Genomic DNA, 6561 nt, shown 5'->3' on the forward strand with positions numbered 1-6561 from the left:
ATTAAAAACATGATAAAACATCAAAAATTAAAAACTTGTGGTATGACAAGGTAAAAGCTCATAAAGCGTTTAAGAACCATATTGTCAGGAAGACACTGTTCAATGTCTGGACAAGATATAAAGATTTATTAGAAAGTAAGACCCAAGGTGGTTGTCACCAATGGAAGCCAAGGCTCAGAAAAGACTCAGTATGGAGGCCAATTGGCCAAAATATTGGGAGATAGTAGAAAAGGATGGAGACACTTGGAGATTGCAGAGTTTTGAGAAACTAAAGGACAAAGTGCGAGATTGGTTACATTATGGTCAGATTAGGGGGCCTATAAGGCGGACAAAAAATAGGCTTCCAGGTGGAAAAATCGAAACTAGAAACAGAACTGTTAGAACCAAAAACTAAGGTACTTTCAAGAATGTACAACTTGCTGTTAAAATGGAATACTCAGGACAAAACGGTTAAATCAGCAATGATAAAATGGGCGCAAGATATTGGCTATAATATTATGTTTGCTGACTGGGAACGGTTATGGACCACCGGTGTGAAATTTACGGCATGTAATGCCCTGAAAGAAAATATTATGAAAATGATATACAGGTGGTACATGACCCCAGTCAAGCTTGCAAAAATATACCATTTGCCAGACAATAAGTGTTGGAAATGTAAAGAAACTGAGGGAACATTCTTTCACCTTTGGTGGACATGCCCAAAGATTAAGGCTTTCTGGGAAATGATCTATAATGAACTGAAAAAGGTATTTAAATATACCGTATTTTTCGCTCTATAACACGCACCTGACCATAACACGCACATCGTTTTTAGAGGAGGAAAACAAGGGGAAAAATATTCTGAATGAAACAGTGGACGTATCATTTTTGTGCTTCATGCTGTGGCCACAGACATGTGATCTGATGGTGAATTTGGGGTGACCCAATGCAAAAATCCTGAGAATCCCTGTGGATCCATGCTTTGTAACCACGTTTTTGCACCATTGCAGCCCCAGGCAACAGTGGGTGCGTGATTTTTTTGGGGGGGGACAGGCTGTAGTCATGGACATGCTATGTGCTCTGATGGTGAATTTTGGCTGACCCAATGCAAAGATCCTGAGGATCCATGTGGATCCATGCTTTGTAACCACATTTTAAGTGGGGAGGGAAGGAAAAACACAGAAGGCTAAGAATGCAGGCGAGGGCTATAACGTGAGGAAAGGAAGGCAAAAGTTTCCCCCCACCCACCCACACAAGCCAGCCAGCGTGCGCTCTCTCTCTCTCTCCCTCTTTAAATGGAAGAAAGCATATTTGAATGCTGTGTGTCTCCAAAAACAAAAAGCAGGAAGTCAAATCAGAATTTTAAGCCGAACCTGTAGTCTCTCTTCCCTTCACAAACATTGTTCCTCCGGAGCAGGGGCAGGATAGAAGGACGGACGCTCTGCTTTCCCTCTCTACTTGCCTGGAGGGGAGGGGCTTTCCCTGCTCTTTGTTCGGACGCTCTGCTTTCCCTCTCTACTTGCCTGGAGGGGAGGGGCTTTCCCTGCTCTTTGTTCGGACGCTCTGCTTTCCCTCTCTACTTGCCTGGAGGGGAGGGGCTTTCCCTGCTCTTTGTTCGGACGCTCTGCTTTCCCTCTCTACTTGCCTGGAGGGGAGGGGCTTTCCCTGCTCTTTGTTCCGTTTGAGCAAACACAGCAAGGAAACAGAGAGGGCGGGCAGTAAGACCCTGAGGCAGAATGCAGGAAAGCTGCCACTTGCTCTCTTCAGGCTTCCCTTCTCCCTGAAGCGCGGTTTGATTTTTGCCTCATTTTTCGGCTCCAGGGACACACACATTCGCTCCATAACACGCACAGACATTTCCCCTTCCTTTTTAGGAGAAAAAATCTGCGTGTTATAGAGCGAAAAATACGGTACCTTCCCTAAGAAACCAGAGGCCTTTCTCTTGGGCATTGTTGGCCAAATGGTGTTAAAGAAAGACAGAACTTTCTTTATGTATGCAGTAACAGCAGCAAGGATTCTCATCGCAAAATATTGGAAGACACAAGATTTGCCCACCTTGGAAGAATGGCAGATGCAACTGATAGACTACATGGAACTGGCAGAAATGACTGGCAGAATCCGAGACCTGGGAGAAGAGATAGTGGAAGAGGACTGGAGGAAATTTAAGGACTATTTGCAAAAGTATTGTAAATTGTATGAATGTTAGAACGATGCAGGATATAAAGATAATATGGCACTAGTGACATATCTGAAAGGAGTATGAAAATAATTGATTTATAAGAACAAAGGCGAAATTTGAATAATATTATGCCAAGCTTAAATATTTGATAACAAAGGGAAAAATTGGAGACATAATAGTTGAAACGTATAATTTAAAATAAGTTCTGAGAGAAGGTGAAGTATTGCTGAATAAGATCTTGTAAATGGGAACACAGAAAAGGGAGATGTGAGGGAGTCAGAAAAGAGGGTTATGGAAATTTTATTCATGAAACTGAACTATTTTTCATGTCTTTTTTATGATTTTTTGTCCTGTCTTTTTTTTGTATATCTTTTTTCGTTTCTTTTTTCTTTCTTTTTTTCTTTACCGATTGACAGTGATGGTGTTTTTTCTTTTTTGGGTTGTGTATGTGAATGTTGTTTTATTGTTTAAATTCTTAATAAATATTTTATTTAAAAAAATATTAAAAACTTGCGGGCGCCACCACCAAGAAGGCCCTCTGCCTGGTAGTATATCCTGTTTCTTAGGAAATGCTGTTTTCATGTGTTTCCCCCCAAATCTGCTTCGGCTGAACATACTCCTAGAAGGATTTTAACTAGTCCGGACAGGAAGAAGCTGAACAGAATTAGAATCCAGTCCCTACCCGCTCCCTGGTACCACTCCCAGAAAGCCTGCTTTAAGAAACATACATTGGCTTCCTCTTTTAAAAGTGTGACAACACTGGTAAAAAGGATTGTGTGATTTCCTCTGGGTTGCCAGGTCAAATGGAATTAGGACCCACCTTAAGTCCTCCCCTGTCTGGCTCTGCCATATCACACGGGTATATCTGAATTATGTGACATAGTCAAGTGAACCAGAGATGCTCTACGTCCACATCAAAACTCGCCCATCCTGGTGGGTCTTAGGTTAGGGCTGCACCCTGAGCTACTAAGTCTCGGCCTAGCCTACCTCACAGGGCTGTTGTAAATATTAAAAAGGCACAGGGAATACAATGTACACAACCTTGACCTCCTGGGAGAAAAGCAAAATAGAACGATACAAAAACTCTAAATGTGCACTTTCAGGCACAGAGAAAACATTTAGTCCAGCCTGATAAATAAAAGAACTAGCCTTGTGTTAAAGTTCAGTCATGGGACAGGATTGTGGGTACCCTTTTGTAATATGCATATTTCCTTGATAGCTGTTTGGTTACAGTAATTTGTTTTCCATCTATAAATTGTTCTCTGGTCTGTCACTCATACATTCCTTATATTTCAGCTGTTGCTGAGCTTGCATATTTTCACCAGTTTTGATCTTTGATATAAATAAATCTGTCCAGTTTCTTTTATTGTTGTCCAGACTCTGCTTCTCTTTCCTTGCTGTTTTTTTTTCTTTGAAAAAAAGATTTTATGCAGAAACAAGGCAAATGTAAAAAGCACTAATAGTCAAACTACAAAAATAGAGACTGCAGAGCTTTCCAGCGTTCCGCAGGTGTCTCTGGTGTCTGAACACGAACATGAAATTTATTACGGTCAGAGACCAGCTTGAGAAACGCAAATGGAACTACAGTCCCAGCAGCAAAACAAACATTTAAAACAATATACAACAATGGATTTTAAGTTTAAAAGTATGATAGACATATAAACACATAAAAACTTTAAAATAGACTACCTTAGAGAAAAGACCCAAAGTCACCCGTGGATCCGGGTTTGGGAATTTTCTTAACTCTGGTGTCTGTATTGTTGTCAGTGGGTCTTGTGTCCATCTTAGAAATCTATGCTACCAGATGGCAAAAATCGTCTTCATGGTTACAACTTGTGACCAAACCATCTTCTGCCACTCACTCGTTTAGGCTGCCCGCTTTCTTGGATTTCCAGTTTTCTGGAATGACCAAGTCAGGCATACTCTTTTTTTTTACTTCAACGCTTCTCTTCCAAGACCTGTGTGTGTGTGTTGTTTGTGTGTGTAGTTCCCCCTAAATCAAGTAAATAAATAAAAATGCTAACTAGAAGTAGAAATTGTGGAAAGATTTTGAGAGTTTTTTTCTGAGCACTTGGGGGTCAAAAGAAAATAATTTAAAACAACTGATGGCCATCTGTCAGGGATGCTTTAATTGAGATTCCTGCATTGCATGGCATTGGACTAGATGACCCCCGGGGTCCCTTCCAACTCCACAATTCTATGAACTGTGGTTGAGATGTTTCTTTCTGAATCTACTAGACCTAGGAAGATTAACAGGTGGGCTTCCTGCTCTCACCCCCAGCATAAATCCTGGCTACGCCCACATTAGTTTGCACCATTTATAAATGGTGGTTTCAAAGATCACCAGTGTTGAAGCAATGATTCTTCAACATCAACTTTGTTGGACTGATCATGATGTGTAGATGCCTGATTATCATCTTCCAAAGCAACTACTGTATTCTGAACTTAAAAATTGAAAGCGTAATGCTGGTGGTCAACGAGAGGTTTAAAGACTGTCTCAAGGCAAATCTCTTAAAAATGTAGTTATAAACACTGACAGCTGGGAAACACTGGCCTGCGAGCTTCTTCCAGTACACTGATAGTAGTTCGCATGTCCTCCCAAGTGATGTGTAAGGTTTTTCAGAGACACCGTTGATGGAATCTTTCGAGAAGTTGGAGATGGTGTTTGTAAGTGGTCCATGGTTCACAAGCATACAGTAAGGTTGGTAGTACAATGGCTTTGTAAACAAGCATTTTGGTTTCCCTGCGAACGTCCCGGTCCTCAAACACTCTGCACTTCATTCTTGAGAAAACCACACATTTATGTAAACACATTTATGAAACACATTTATGTAACAGGTGTTAACGGAAAAATCCGAGGGCTCCCTTGGACAAAAACAAAGACACCAACCAGGATAACTTGGAGCAAAACAGCAGCCTGTAGGCTTGGCCTTTATTGAACTGTTGCAACAGGGTGCTCCCCTCACTTGCAGGAGAGAGGAAGGACCCACAAAAATGGTGTGCAAGACCTTATAAAGACTTTTGAAATTGCCACCCTGTAGATCAAGACCACCCCCAGAAACATACATCACAGAAAGGAGGGGTTGAGGGAGGAGTTGTGGTGGTAACCTGAGTGTCCTGTCACCTGCCTGGTTCCCCCTTTCCCCCTCCCCATGAGTACTTTCCAGGTGACAGAGGGGAGTTGGCAGTTTCCTGCCCCCAGAGGGAAGAGCTGATTATTGTCCTTTGTTCCACTCCATGCTGAATCCACTCCCATATGCAAGTTCTTTGTGATCTTGATGGTCTTCTGTCTAGGACAGGGGTCTGCAACCTTTAAGACAAAAAGAGCCACTTGGACCCGTTCCTGAAGAAAAACTGGGAGCCCCAAAACCGGGAAGGTGACGTTGGGACGGTGCGTGATTAACGCACGCACGCACGCACTGCCCCTATGTGACGTCACAGCCAGTACAGTGCCCGCCACAGTGGGGAGTGTCAGGACGCACAATGCACCTCCTCCCCTCGCTTGTATCCGCCCCGGAGCAGCGGCAAAGGTGTAAAAGAGCCACATGCGGCTCTGGAGCCGCGGGTTGCAGACCCCTGGTCTAGGACCGTCAGGGTTGGCATAGCAACTGGGCAGGGCTCCTGTGTATGTGCTGCGATGCTCAAGGGATTATGGCTGGCCTGTATCAAACCTTCCCCATTTTTTAGTCCTTCCTCCATGGAGTAAAATAAAAGTGGAACAGTGCCAATCCGATGTATGGTTGATTTTCTATGAATTTATAACAGAAGTGTAGCGTATGTAGTGTGTGAGTGTAAGTGTGTGTGAAGTTTGTACAAAGTGAATGATTTTTTTTGGGGGGGGGGGGTTTCCTGCGACACAGGCAAACCTGTTTAGGGAAGTTTTTAATGTCTGGTGTTCTGTTGTGCTGTTGGGAGCTGCCCAGAGTGGCTGGGGAAACCTGGCCAGATGGGCATGGTATAAGCAACAAAGTAGTAGTAGTAGTAGTTACAGATAGGTAGCCGTGTTGGTCTGCCATAGTCAAAATAAAAAAATTCCTTCCAGTAGCACCATAAAGACCCACTAAGTTAGTTCTTGGTACGAGCTTTCGTGTGCATGCACACTTCTTCAGATACACTGAAACAGAAGTTGCCAGATCCTTCTATATAGTGAGAAGGTGGGGAGGGGTATTACTCAGAAGGGTGGTGGGAATGGGAGATTGGCAGATAGCTGAGATGAGCCTGTAGTAGTAGTAGTATCTGAGACGGACTAATATCTGAGACCTCCAGGTATAGGGCTGATCCTATTCTAGGACCAATCAGCCTGCTGCAGTTTGGATCCTACTGAACTCAGTACATAACAAGGGCAGTATATAAATTCAATAAATAATATTGACAGACTGTCTCTTGCGGCGGACAGCAGCATA

Source organism: Podarcis bocagei (assembly GCF_964188305.1).
Source record: "Podarcis bocagei genome assembly, chromosome: 2".
Taxonomy (NCBI): Eukaryota; Metazoa; Chordata; class Lepidosauria; order Squamata; family Lacertidae; genus Podarcis; species Podarcis bocagei.